At 37.3% G+C, this 15,425-nt stretch overlaps 1 long non-coding RNA gene across 2 annotated transcripts in view; it reads right to left on the bottom strand.

Annotated features, from left to right (window-relative positions):
• The window catches only part of LOC132075747 (uncharacterized), a 48,365-nt gene that overhangs the window by 18,934 nt on the left and 14,006 nt on the right, over positions 1-15,425 (bottom strand). Inside the window, exon 3 of one of the 2 annotated variants that reach the window (XR_009418816.1) lies at positions 12,073-12,802. The exons of the other annotated variant lie outside the window; for it this stretch is intronic. This is a non-coding gene — a long non-coding RNA (uncharacterized LOC132075747). Of the gene's footprint in view, positions 1-12,072; positions 12,803-15,425 lie in introns of those variants that run through there. 2 annotated transcript variants of the gene reach the window in all.

Genomic DNA, 15,425 nt, shown 5'->3' with positions numbered 1-15,425 from the left:
TACACACACTCTTCTAAGTCTGTTAGCAGTGATAGGGCACCTGTGGAATAAGGCTACAGCTACACAGCCCTGCTCAGAGCTCAGCCTTCCCTTCCTCCAGTGGCTTGGGTGGAGTTTTCCCCCTCTTGGCTAGAGCTTAATAGCCAAGCATAGTGTAACTCTCCCACCAGGTGTGGCCCAGAATGCTGAAAAAACATCTGCAGACAAGATTTGTCTCCTTCTTATGCCATGAGAAATGTTGCCTTTGTGCTCTGTGAGGAGAGCTCTGGGACTAATTCAATTGCAGATTTTCCCTTTTTCTCCTGCCTAACACAGACCCTGTTCTAATCTAATGACTAATACTTGGGCCAGAAAGAGAACAAGTTTATCCCAGCAGGAACAAAACCTCAGGATGAAATGAAGGAGCTATTTTGTACAATGCTATGAAACTAAGGAGTCAGTTGAAAAAAAAAATCATGTTAGCATTGGTTATTTCATACACAGTAGTCCTGTTTTGTTCCTGTCTTACCATATTTTATGATTTTCTTATGTGCAACGAGCATCTGAAGGGAAATTCCATACGAATATTTGTTGCCAAACTTCTTATCTGCTAGTATCTCATAAACTATAAACTACAGAAATCCTATAACATGCTGTGCTTCAAAGAAAAGTCAAGAAAATTATTAAAAGAAATGAGAAAACAAAAAAGGTGAAAACTGGAGGATATGAGAAACAAAATCATGTGGCATTGCACTGTTTGTCTCTTCTTCACAGCCAAGCAATCAAACCAAACTGGGGATATTGGGTCCAGATTTGACATCTCTCAGTGGTAAATCCAAACCAGATCCAAACTAAAAAGCAATAAAGGATGACAGAGCACTGTTGTTGCCGATGGATTTTTTCATGGTGTTGCCCCACCCTCTCAGTTTTCAGAGACAGAAGTGAGACTCTTTTTCTGCCAGAAGCTGCAGCTGCCAATCCAGCATGCACAATGAACTGCAATTTACAGAGAAGAGGATGGCTGTTACCTGTAGTATGCTGAAATATCAGATACTACAACAGCAGAGGGAGAACGCAGACTCAGTGGTTAAGGATGCTCAGAGCTGTCTGGGAAAAGATCTGGGTGTTATTAGAATACATTTGCTTTCTGCTTCAGAACAAAGTCTTTCCACAGTCATAACTACCTATTGATTCTTGGAATAAAGTTTTCAATACTACAGCCCCATGCTCTCTGCAAACACTAGAACTATATATCCAAATATTCTGGCTAAAAGGAGCCACTAAACTGCTATCAAGAGAGCAGTTTTCCCAGAAATTTCAGCAGATACAGACATCTACCACCTGGGTTGCAAATACATGTCAACTATCAGCATGAAAATCTCTGAAACTAATGAAAGTAACTGTGTAAACACTACCATCCAAGAAGTTTCTGAGTTTCCAGGATTTCTATTTAAGGATTTTTTGAGTACTCTATAGCCTTCCCAATTACCCAGAAAAAAACCCAATAAAGAACAAAGTAGGTTTCTCTCTTGTGTGCTTTTTACATTGTTACCACATCCTTTGGCATTTACGAACAACAGTGTAATGCTCCAGTTTGTTCTCATATAGCCCCTCCAAAGCACTGGGTATCACACTTTTTTTAGTCAGATAAATCTCGCTTCAGAGTTCAGTGATTCAAGTTAATCATCCACTGAAGGAGATGGTTAATCCATTTTATGGGGGGTGCAAGCAGCTGTTGAACGAAGCCTCCAATAACCACCTTTTATGAAGGGATATAAATAAACAGAGTGGCTTCTATTTATAAGCTTCTAGTTCTGAGCCAATGTTCCTTTCAATTCTGCTGCCAGGCTCAGAAAGGAGACGCAAGAATTGAACTGACAAGAGACAAAAGTTGACCTTCAGCAGTTGTGGGAAGTTGGGATGCAGGTCTGAATTTGAATGCCAGGGCTTTGGGGATTGTTTTATCTGATTCATATATTGAGATCACTTCTCAGAATAACCAGGACCTTCAGGTAACAAGCCCTAACAGAGTTAGGGATTTTTGAATACTAACAGAGATCTCTGAATATCAACCCACATTTATGCCAAAGGATGGCAACCAGATGGTGATTCTGTGAATATACATAAAGCCCTTTTCTGAAATCCAGTGTGGAGACAATACTTATCCATACAACTGCACTGATTTCAGTGAAAACTGGGGTATTAAGTCAAAACAGAAACCATCAGAATCAGAGCTATAACTGATTTCTTGACACTGCATATTTTGAAAAATATTTTTTAAAAATATTCCTTTTTCTGATCAGTCCATTCTTCATGTGAGGGACATCAAGGGGAAAAAATCAACCCCCCCCAAACCACAAATGATACATCAACTACAGTCACAGACTAAGAAAATCATTATGTTCTAGAGAAACATCTATATTTACTTACAATTTACTATGCTCCATGTGAGGTATGTTATAAACTCCAGGCTGTGTACCTTTGCTAAAGAAACAGAGGACGGATAAAGTATACAAGTCATGGGTTGTAAAATGACTACAAAAAAGGCAGCCTGGACTAGACAGGAGGGAAAAAATGACACCCGGTCTATCATTAAAATATTTGTGCAAAAACAGCAGGCTGTATGACTTTTTAAATTCTGTGAAAAACTATGAACTAAGCTCTAATGAGAAGCAGATAACCTGACTTTATCACAAGCCTGAAAGTCTGAAGAAACAGACTCTCTTGATACTTTCCTCTATTTATTATGAACTGCAGTGTTCTGAACAGCTGATGTTTTTTGAATCCAAAAGGCAGACACGTCAGCAGATGAACTACAGTACACCCAGTTATGTCAGTATTTTGCATGGCCTTTATCACTGGGCGTGAGCAGTAACTTCCAGGCGTGTGAAACTCAGAATCAGATGCAGTTCTCAGACAATCATAGTAACAAAAATTCTTCATGCTTAAAAAGTAATTCACACATGGGAAATTACTGCCTTTTTGTTGTTGTTGTTGTTTTGGTTTTGTTTGTTTTCTATTTTTGTTTTAATACTCTGTATAAAATCAACCATCTTTGCAAAAGAATTGTTTTGATGCTCCCTTGCTAAAACCAGAATTGTTTTACCATGTTGCTCATTGTATGTTCAGGGAAATTTTGCATAATGAAGTTCCCTTGGTTGTTTTCCTTTGAAATATTGCAATCCAATGAAAAAAATATTTTCAAATTTATACACTTCTGTGCTTATTCATGCTTTTACTAGAAATAAGAATTAAAATTTTTTCATAACACATAGCCATGTTTCAAGATTATTATTCCATTTTTCAGAAAATTAGTATCCAAGTGAGAAGATTTATATGTTTAAGTAGGAATAGTCTCTTTAATAGGCACACAACTCCTCTAGGCTGTCCTTGTGCAACCTTAGATATTCTCAAGGATTTGAATTACAATCTGTGTCAATGATTCCCAGATTTCTTTCCTTCTCACTCACTTCCCTTTTGTTCACACTTGTAATTCAAACTGCTTCTACAGAATCTTCTCCAGATGTCCTCTTGCCAAATGAAAATCAATGTGTCAAAACCATCTCTTCTCTCCTCCCAGCTCCTTCCCTCCTGTTTTGCTGTAACTGTCAACAATTCCACCATCCCGCTATCCCACAAGCCTTTTAATACTGGTATCATTTACAGCTCTTCTCCACTTGCAAAGCTCCACACACCCAAGCACATGTCTAATGTTAACTCTGCTGCCTGCCCTAAAATCTCTCTGCAGCAAAGTTTCAAAATAGACATCAAATAAACATCAAGTGCCACAGACTGTCTGAAGGAAACGAGGATTTACCAGCCACAGAAAGCATTACCTAAATCTCATAGATGAGAAAATGAAAATCCAGCCAAAGCAGGCTGTATTTGCTTATTCATATCAATTATTAATCCTCTGGTTTTCTACACACAGGTATAGAAAAATGGGAATGATACCTAATGCAAAATAATCATTAGCAAGACAACAAGAATTTAGGCACTTACTAAAAAAGAAAATGCCATCTGTCTTAAGCAAGCCTGCCTCCTGTGAAAGTCTTAACACAATATCTTACACAACTCCTATTTCAAAGTTTGAAGACAGTTATGTCTTTATAATAGAACATGTGTCTAAACTTGCCCCTATCACTGGACTTGTTTAGTCACTCATCTTAGTTCTCTTTACTTTTCACACAACTTTTCTTGGCACATGGGCACAAGCCCTTTGATTAAAACCTTTAGGTTTAACCTTAGAACATAAGTAAGAGAAAAGCCTGTCTTTCAGATGTGATTTCCAAGGTCATTCTATCTTTTGAGTGAGAGGGGGGAAAAAACCACAACAGAAACTTAATTGTATTTTTACTCCATTTTAGAATGCCTGAACTTCATTTCAGTGGCATCTTCTTCAAATATTCTCTTAGGCAAGGATAAAATGCACTTGTACATAGTAGTAAAGAAAAAAATTACACTCTATGCAGCATGAAAGAGGAGATTTAATCTTTTTTGTTTCCTCTGGTCCATATTAATTCAACAGAAGCATGTGAAAGACACTTCCCTCTATTGAGGCAAGAAAGGGCTCCATTGTGATCTTTATGATTTAAGAAATTCTCCAAAACAAGAAAGTATATTGTATATTGTGCATTATGAAATGTTAAAGCTGAAAGAGCCTATCCTATTTTTCACAGATAAGTAACATTTTCAAATACAAGAGACAATCTCCTATGTATATTTTAAATTTTAGAAAACCCCATTTCCTCAAGCATCTTATGAAAATTGCCTGAAATAAGTTGACGAAGCCTTAACACTGAATAAGATTTTCACTTTTTAGAATTTGCTCTTGTCTTCCAATCTGGCTACTGCAGTTTTGCATGCAGCACTGCACTTCAGAACCACAGCATGAAACAGAGAGGGGTTTTATGAAATTAACAAACAAAAAGTGTCAAGAAATTCAAATCCACTCTTCAGGAAACAGATAAAGACAAAGAAAGCAAACAAACACACACAGCCTCCCAGACAGTGACAACTCATTTTATTTCAAATAAGCACCATCAAGCTTGTCCCAAATTCCTTAGTTATTTTTATATAAAACTGTATGTTATTCACTGACTGTCAAGAAAGCTGAAATATGTTATAGATATGTAAAACTTATCTAGTATCAATGGGAAAAATCTTGCCTAATCTCAGTATTTCTCAACCATTAAGCAATATAATTCCCTCAGCACAGATTACAAAAAAAAATCCATGAAAATATTTTCAACTTACAGGATATGATCACTCCTGAGTGGTGCACTTGACTGATGATTTTTGACTGAGAAAATAGTTTCCAGAAGGAGATGATTCATGTAAACCCAAAATTTCATGGAATATAGCACAAGGGTTTTTTGAGGGGGGGAAGAAATACATTCTCAAGAGATTAAGTGTTGTTTTCACTGCCTTTGAACTTATCATTTCCCTAGTTAAAGGATGTTTTCATTGTCTGCTGCTCACATCTTTATAAGGACCATCTGAGATGTCATTTTGCAGGTTATCTTCCCCTCCATGACTCAGTGAGTTCTGTCTGACAGTTCAGCTCATAAATAGGGCAAACAAGAACAGAGCCATATGGGAATATAAGTACAACTAATTACTGACTTGTTTTAGCTTCAGCCAAACCTGGATTTCATCCTAGTGTTTTCCTCACATAAGCCATCATGTCACATGTTACAGCAAAGTAAGGAACATTTATTTTCTAAACATTAAAAGGGCCTAATAACAACTTAGCTGTCCAATTCTCCAGTTTTTACTGCTGGCATTCACACCCACATTTCCTACCAGGGAGCTCAAGCATGATAATTTGTGGCATAAAGAGGTGGGGGCAGAGCCAGTCCCAGCCCCAGCCTGCACACAGGTTCCATTTTTTTGGAAACAGGCAGTGGTTCAGAAGACACTGCACTCACTCCATGTCAGCACAGTGGTGAGCACAGGTCAGAAATTGATCTCTGCTCAACTGAGAAGAGCCTTCCTTCAGGCACAATTGCTCAGGCAGCAGTTCCACACATAGATCTTGCAGCAGAGCAGATGTAAGGGACAGCACACTAAGTCACCCTGGTGAGATGATGTGCTGGAAAACCACAACAGCAGCCACCAAGAGCAAAGCCCTCACTAATACAGTTTCAAAAACCCTTTGCATGCTGTTTGCTGGTCAGTCTTGAAGACTCAAAAGCTACTATTTATTTAGGGTGGTGAAATTGGCTTTCTGCTGCTTCCCTGTTTTGAAGACAGTTCTTTGTCTTGCTTTCCTTGCAGGTGGTTGGTACAGAAGTTAAACAAAAGCTTTTTAGAATCCTCCTACCCCATTTAAAGACCAAGCAAAGAAAATCCAAAGACACAACTGTGAAGGATATGAAGGCAGTGCACTGAAAAAACCCAAAATCTCCTTAGACAAACTAAAGAGAGTAAGAGTACTAAGACTTCTAGAGAGAAAAACACAATTTGCAAATTTAAAAATTTCCATAAAGACATAACAAAATGAAGAGTCACATGGAGTAATTATTCTTTTACTACTTTGCTCCACTGTGAAGACAAGGTTTATATCTAAGTGAAGCTTACTTGTGCTTGGTTTTGGTTGTTGAATTTTTGTTTCTTCTGCAGGACATTCACATGCTGACAAAGTTTTAGAGCCTTACATTTTCCAATTTAAATAATGGTCTTATCATACAAATGAATTTTAATTTGCTGTATTTTTAGGCTTTATATACTAACAACTCTCACAACCATTTCAAAGTTTCTTTAACTGAGGCACAGAGCCTGTATTGAGGGAGTACAATCGCTAGACGAGCTGGAAACACGTATTCTCCTAAATATCAAAGTCGTGTTCTTTTATTCAAAATCGTTTCAGTGTCAGCACAAAGAAACAGTCCAGCTTTCTCGACTTCGATCATCTGGACAAGCTCATGATTTCACTCAGCACAATAGCATCCACATTAATAAAAAAAAATACAAATCCCTTCAAACCAAGTACATTACAAAATCAAGGAAGAGAATAGCATTTGTGTAGAAACAAACAATTGAACATAATACTTGGCTGTTTTTCCCTTGTTAGATTTGCTGAAAAGGTAGAAGCCAAAATTATTTTCTTGTTGTTGTTTGTTGTTGTTGGTTTTGTTCTAATTTAATGCCAATATCTAGAAAAAACATCTGGTTATTCTACACAATGTTAAAACTAAAATTGCCAGAGAACAGAACATCTTTCATAAAGAGTACTGAATGTACCTCTCAACTTTCTCAGGTTTTATTTTCAAAGTTATTTGGGCTGTTTGCTGCTTTCTTTAATGTCTTTCCATAGAGAGGAAATTCTTTTACAGGAATCAGTCTTGGATCTAAATCACTTACTCTTACCATCCACTCACTAACACTAAAGCCTCATTTTTTTTGAGGGACGTAATTACTGTTAATTTACCCAGACTGTAGAGAATCACTTAAATATCTAGGCTTTGAGAAACACTGAGATCTGAAAGGTATTTTGAAGTATCTTTTCTTGGTGGTATTTCTTAATTCATATGCCATGGCAAAAGAAGAACAAAACAAAAAAATGGAAAAAACCCAAACCAACCAGAATTCTCCATCCTGGATTTTCATACAGGATGCAGCCATATCAGGATCAGTCTAGTTTTTAAACAGCAATTGAATTCATCTGGATCATCCTGTAAGATTTTTGTGTAAGTCAATGCTTACACTATTTTGTTATAAATTGTGACAAATAAACGATGAATTAATCCCAATTAGATCGCAAAGTAAAGCTCAAAATTCCATATGCATGATAAAAAAATCACATACAGGAATATATTTCCTTTTCATTATGTCAACATAGATTACAGATTGCAGCTGCTAAAACATGGAAATCGCAGCACAATTTTCAGGATTAGTATCAGAGCAAAAAAAAGGAGGGAAGATATCTAGAGATCACAGTTACTTTAGCCATTTTTTCTAAAACATTCTGGGGTTTACTATATTAAACAACTTTTATTAATATTTTATTATTTTTTCTCTTTTTTCCTTACATTCAGCTCTCCATCAAAATGAATTTTAAAAAAAGAACATTAGCTTGAATAACTTTATTGTAGGTTCCTTTGAATGTCTGAGAACAAGTAGTTTAATTTAAGACACTCATTCCCCAGCTGGTACCCATCATTAAAATACTACTGATTGCACTGGAGCAAAGCCATTAACATCTAACAAGTCCTTGAACCAGGAAAATTTATAACAAATCAGAAAGCTACCACATTAACAAGCAGAGTAGGTCAGTGAAATATTGAAGAAAACCTGTACAAATGGTCATGCTATATTTATTTACAATTTGGCAAAATGTCCTGAGAACTTAGAAAAATCTGACAGCCTGTGCTGAGGGACAAGTTGCCCTTAGAAGTAAAAGGACTATATTTTATAAGAAGTTCTGCAGTGTTACAAGGGCAGCAAAAGCTTTTTGTCCTGGTAAGCTGTTGCTCCAATGCAGCATCTGCTGCAAACATGCAAAAAATCAGATGAATATGGAACAACAGCAAGGCAGCCCATTACACACACAAAGCATAAAACAAGATAATTCAGTAGCTACTATGTCAGCAGTGTCTACACACCACATGACTCCTTCTGAAAATTAATCCTTCTTGACACAACTCATAAATAAAATAATTCTCCTCTCTCTTTTGCTTGAAGTTGCAGCAAAGTACATGTTCAATTTATGGTAATAATCCTTTCATCTTACAACCTAACACTGTGTGTCCAGATGTAAATACAAAAGCAAATGCTAAAGGAGTTTCAGTCTGTTTGCCAGTAGGACTTGTAGCTAAGGGAGTTTCACATTTGCCCAATACTAGTTTTTTCTAATAGCTTCACATTTTTAAGAATTTGATTCTAAAACAACCAGCTGATAAATCAGGAATCAGGTAATTTGTATTTATGTGCCTACCTATAAATGCTAGCAAATAAGAGGGAGCAGAGAATAAATTAAACTTGGGTGTGATCCTATAATAGCACTTCAGCTGAAATAGCAAGAGGACAAGGGAAAGGCATCACTGTCCTTGGCTGCCAGCTCTCTGTGTCTGGCAGGGTATGACAGTGGTCTCAGCACACACGGACAGTCAGCATGATTGTTCCACTCAATGGCCAAACTTCTTTCAGCTTTGACAGGCTAACTTTTCATCTCTTACCATACCTGGATACCTCTGATGTTGTATATAATACCCATGTGAAATGACTAATTATAAACCACAGTTTAATGTGATTCAACAAAAGTATCTAAATGAAAATGGTTTTATGAAAGGTACTTCCATGAAATGTTCTCTCCCCTTATTCATTAGTGTACATCACCGCAAACATTTTATGCAACTGAGGCTTGTTCCAAATGTGACAGGAAATTTTATTTGCTGTACCATGCTATAACTGTCATCACTTAATTCTAAGGGAAAGGGGGAAAAACCCTCTAAATATATCCTACTTATCCCACCTTAGTCAGAAATAGTTCCAGGAATGCATGCATTAAACACTTCAACTATTAGTTCTTCAGGGATTTTGCTTCTTGGTTTATGCCCATCCCTCTTTTGGCAAACATCACAAACAAATCTTAGTTGTATTGACTACACAGCAAGCACATAAACAATTAAATTGTGGCTCTACAAGTGGATACACAAAGATAAACCTGCAATTTGCACAGGTCTTGCTTTATGTTGTTAAGTTATTTAAGAAATAAAGCAGCCACAGGCCTGGAGTTGTGTTTTACAGTCTTTCCCTAAAACATAAAACATATTGACTAGAGGCCAATTCTCAGGAGAGAAAAGGGTCAGAGGTATACACAACTGAGTGGGCAGGAGAAGGCATTTTTCTCTTCTTGATCCATGACCTGGAGAAGGGAGAGTTTCCCAGTCTGTGGATATCACCATACTCTTTCATGCAGCCAAATGCCATGCCCTGCCAAGCAGCTCAAATCACCCAACTCTTAAGAGGGGAAAACACAGCACAAAACATTCCTTGTAAATAAGGGGAATAGAAGACACTGCAGGGAAGGGAGTGCGAAACATGGATGGGGTGGGAGGCAGAGACAATCTAAACCATGCCATGATGACACTGAAATTGGGACTGCCAGTTACAGCTTAAGGAAAAGGACACTGGAATCATCACTGGTTCTTCTGTGAAATCAATGACTCAGACAGCGACAGCCAAAAAAGCTAACAGATCACCAGATGTCATTCAGGAAGGGTATGAAAAACAAGTTCTTAATTTTGTGACTATAAAAATCTTGCTATATCCACATCCTGAGTGTATGTCTAGTCATCTTGGAGAAGAACTAAGAAAAGGGTGCAATAACCTTAGAAGAGGCCCATGAAAGGCAACTGAAAATACCAAGAGGATGTAATAACTGTCATATAAGGACAGGCTGGGAAAATTTAGGGGGAAAAAGGGAGACTAGAAGGGTACAAATATAATCAAGGTGTGGAGAAACCTTCAACAAATTTATGATGTGCAACCCAGAAACAGAGATAAGACAGAGTTGTACTCTCCAAGATGCCAAAACACAGTTCTGAATGCTGAGGAAGGATGGAGGGCATTCTGTCATAGGAAAAAAAGAAAAAAAAAAGGTTGGGGAATTCCAAACAACTTAATTGATTTTGAATTTAAAACAGTTCATTTTTCTTTGCTGCTCCTCAGTTCTTAATCCACTTCTTTGGTGTTCCTCCACTGACTTGCCACTGTCACTTTGCGTGTGGCACCTTCTCTTATGTTTTCTCTGAAGTCCTGTTCAGAGAGATTTTCATTCCTGCCCTGCTCAGACACCCTCTCTAGACCTAGAATCTCTCCTGTTTCTCCTCCTTTCCTTGACATCTGTTGTTCTCTACTCCTCCTGCCCAGTTGTGCTTCTTGTTTCTCCTTTGCCCCTGCTCAGGAGTCTCTCCTGCCCTGGCATTCTCTCTTGCATCTCATGGTTCTTTTGCCAAGGGGGAAGTGTCTGGCACAGACAGCCCCTGACCCACACGCAGAGAGATCTCCCTGCAGTGTCCCTGCTACCAAACTCCTGTCCAAGACACAGGAATTATCCCATCTGTGTTCATTCTCAGTGGACACTGCTGTGTCCTGTGAGAATCCAGTCCAAACCCTCTCCTCAACACTGTTGGAGGCACCCAAGGCTTTACACAGTAATTTTTTGGGTTTGACTATGCTGTCAGCCATGAAACATGCCAAGGCTCCTTTAAATCAAAACCATGGCCTGAGGCAAATATGAATATATGTATTTGTTCAGAGCTTTGATGACATCTTGATTTCACATGTGAAGTTTCTGCAAAATCCATTTATCGACATTTGCCTTACCTAAGTGTGCATGCTGACCCCAAAGGAATTTTAAATGGCTGGGGAAATTAGCATTTTAAAAATCCAAAAGAAATGGTTATCCATTAAAACAGAATTGTAATATTCTTTCTTACCAAGTTTTCAACATCTTTATTACTATTCTCTAGAAGGATTTGTCAGCTGCCAGCCTTGTGATAGCATTTGAATTTCCACCAGCACACAACCTCCATTTGCACTCAAATTAAATAAAAATATTTTTGTAAAGTAGCATAGCTAAAACCATCTTATTTTTCTACCTTTTAAAATAGTTTAACAAAATAACTTGCTTCAATGTGTATTTTAAAGATTTACCAAAGCACTCATAATGGAAGTTCCCATAGCCATAAATTTCCTTAAGATACTATTTCAACAATTTTCTCATCTAAAAGAAAACTTGCAGCTGTTGTGTTTTGAAAAATTTTGGCAGGGATGTATTTGTATGTTGTGAATGATGTCACCATCTTGTGACAAGCTACAGAATGCTTTTGGCTGGGTCAGATTTTGTCTAGGCCACAATTATCTACATTTATTTTAAACTCTTAATTGAAATATGTCTTTGAAATGAATGTGCATGCAGACACACAGCAATGAGAAGTAATCCCTTTTGCTTGCTGCATTTGAGTAATTAATTCATGATACCAAACAATACCATATGTTTCTTCTCAATAGAAGCATTTAATTAACACATGAGATCAGACACATTTACATGGAAGCTGAGTTTTCATCTTCACCTCCTGAGAAATATTTTCCCAGCACACATTGTGTCTCAAATAATTGTTTTCTGCAAGGAGAATTTTGTTCTAAACAGAGCTGATCCGCTGTATCGGTTTTAGCAGTCAGCAAAGACATTTGCATAAGGTCTCAAATAGGACAGGAAAAATCACCATGAAAGCAGAGGCTGTGTGAGAAGCTCAGGGGGAAAAAAGACCATGCAGCTGTCAGGCATCCCTCCAAAAGGGCTGGGCATGAGGAAGGAGAAGTGAAGCACAGAGAAGGGGAGGCTGAAGATTGACCAGGCTGCCACCTCTGCAGAATTGAATTTTGCCATCTCCAGGCCTGAGCACTAAATAAGTTAATTCAATCTGTTTAATGAGCTGGAAAGCTTCTAACAAACCCTGCTTTTAAATGTCTGGTCAGGAATACCGAAATCTCCACAAAGAATTAACTCTACTACTTGCAGAGAAGAGGAAATGTTCCCTTGGGATAACAATTAAGGGTGGCAAGGGACAGAAAAGGACAGAGCCTTGCAGGAACCTTAGCAAGGCAAAGTGTATTTTATGGGAGTACCCAGGGTTTCAGAAATGTTAATTACCTTTCCCGTCTCCAGACACACTCTGCCCTATTTGGGAGCGATCCAGGTAGGAGGCCGGAAAACAAGTTTCCACTTACAAGGGTGTTTACGGATTTTTTTCCCAAAGTTTTGATTTATTTTCTTGGAGAAGTAGATGAGGATTCTGCCCTCAGACTATTTTCCCTTTAAAAGATAACCAAGAAGGAAAAACGTAAATCAATCTGATGTTGTTATGTACAAGGAATCCCTCGGTATTTTTCTCAGTTTGTTTCTGCCCAAAAAAATTCTAATTTTTTTTACCTCAAAAGACATTCATAGTGGCTTTAAAACTCACTGAAGGTATATACTAATCTTAGACTTTGAATAGAAGCTTTGCTTCAATTCTATTCCAGCTATTGTATGAACCTTGACAAATACAATTTTTGAAAGCATATAGAATTAATATTATACAGAATTGTAATAAAATGTTCTGTATCTTTTTTTTTTTCTTTCCTGAAGTGAGGAACATTTAAGCAGCATATTTGACTCTCAGGAACTTCAGCAAATTACAGTTCCAAACAGAATATTTGATTTCCATCTACTAGATTATGTTACTCTCTGCACATTATCTGTTGTCTTCTAAAACAACAAATATTCTTGAAGAATTTATTTTCAAATATATTAAACTATCCAAGTTCCAGTTTTATATGTACTCTGTCAACTTGGACTCTTTCAAATTGGCACAGCAATAGGGAAAAAAGCAGACTCCACTACATAATTCAAAATTAATTATCCATACAAAAGAAAAGTGATAATAGAGAACATATTTCATATTCCAACAAATACTCAATGTCCTTGAAACTTTTTTCCAAGGGAGTTAAAGCTATTGGTATGGTTATGAGCAGTGCAGACTGACTAAAATAAAGCTGAAATACCTCTTTTCCCACCCCCAAAGAAACAAAGCAAGTTCTGTGCTGTAAACCAGCAGGTGCACTTCTGGCAACCAAATTCCATATTCTCAAATGCTTTGGGTTTCTCCAGTGAAGAAGCATCTCAAGTGAAAGAGAAAAAATGAAACCCACTTTCTCCTCTCTTTTTATTTTAAAAATATATTATTTCTGATAATAACACACTTGATGAGATGGAGAAAGAAAACAAAATCCAAGTCCCATGGTTCTTAATAAAGAACCCCAAATGTAGTATTTCTAGGATGTCAGGATTATGGAAATACCAGCCCAGCTAAATATTTACAGGTGATCAATAAGACATCATTTCTTTGTACATTACAAGTCAATTCTGTGGCTCTGCAAATGTGCAAACCATTCAAAGCTGCCTGCTCTTCCTTTTCAAAATTACTAAGCCTCATCTCCCAAAAACTGTAACAGAATAGCTGTCAAGTCTTGGAAGCAGCATATAGGATCTTTTCCATAAATCAATTCTCACTTTCTGTGACATGACTTTCCTGGTAACACACTACATCCAGGAGCTGGAACCCAACAGGAATTACAACAGGACACTGCCCAGTGCTTTCCAGCAAATAGGAACTGGGCCACCTTGGTAAAATGGTCTTCTGGTTGCTGATACAGCCCAAATTCCAAGGGGAATAACAATAACAGGGCATAAAAAATGCTGCATGAGTAGACCTTCTGTTAGGCATTTAACTGAGAAAATGAGTAACTGATCATCTCTGCTGAAAGAACAAGTTGAAAATGCTCTATTTGTATGAAACTCTGCCTGGTATGATAACAGCCCTGATACAACCAGTGAAATTATACCAGCCCTTTTTTTCCTGGCCAGATGCAAGAAAAACCATTCTGCTTGCAGGCACAGAATGAGGCTGCCAACTTCTTACCTCTGTCTGTGCTCTGATGTACCTGAATTAAAAGAGAATTATTGACTGCTGTGGTAAGAGACAGGGAAGGAAAAAACTGCTTTAGAATTCTATGTAAGATATTGTAGCTGAGAATGCTATTACCATTAGTAACCACAATCATTAAAATTTTGCTCACAGAACTGTATTTCTTTATTAATTAGCTAAGTAATTGCAATTGATGCTGTTCATGCCACTCTATTTTAAGATTTCAGATACAGAGGTTTGATAAAGAAAATATAAAACTCTGCCCTACATACTAACTTTATTTGCTACATTGCAATCTTCTCAAGTTTAATTCCTCTTTATTTTCCTGTCACCTATGGACTAAAATCACTCCTCATTTCTGTAGTTTCTAACTTCTGTCTCATTGTGATAGCTACAAGAACTATAACTAATCAAAGTTCAACCCTCTTCATCACCTTCAATTCTTCCTCAAATTGTCCCATGAGGGTAACTTATTTGCTCCAGTAGTGTTGCTGGGAAGTATGGAATGTGTGTAACTTTACTATTCAGTCAGCATTAGGAACCATTTGTTGAAAATTGCTACATCAAGATATTCCAAAAAATAAAACCTTTTCTAGAAAACAGAGCTTTAGAAAACTAATACAAAATTCTAAAAACCCAGAATATCTAGTTTTTTGAAAGTGAAAATACCATGAAGAAAAATGATTTAAAGCTTTTGCCTTTCGTATCTTCTTATTCTTTTTGCCTTTTCATTTTGCTTGATGCCAAGTAGCACTTTGAGACTTCACAGTTAAAAACATTACTAGCTTTCAGTGCATTACACCTTTTTTTTTTCCTTTTGGATTGATTCATTTTTCTGATGCCATGGGAAACCCAGAACTGTAGTAGCAGGAATTTGTCCTTATTTCTTATTGTAATACAGAGAGAACAATGGCTCAATTTCTCAAACACTTAAACCACTTCAGAGTGCTCTGATCCCTTATTAAATGC

This window comes from Ammospiza nelsoni, chromosome 7, assembly GCF_027579445.1.
Source record: "Ammospiza nelsoni isolate bAmmNel1 chromosome 7, bAmmNel1.pri, whole genome shotgun sequence".
Taxonomy (NCBI): domain Eukaryota; kingdom Metazoa; phylum Chordata; class Aves; order Passeriformes; family Passerellidae; genus Ammospiza; species Ammospiza nelsoni.
Note: the sequence above shows the minus strand (reverse complement) of the source record. Positions and strands in the feature narration are given on the sequence as shown.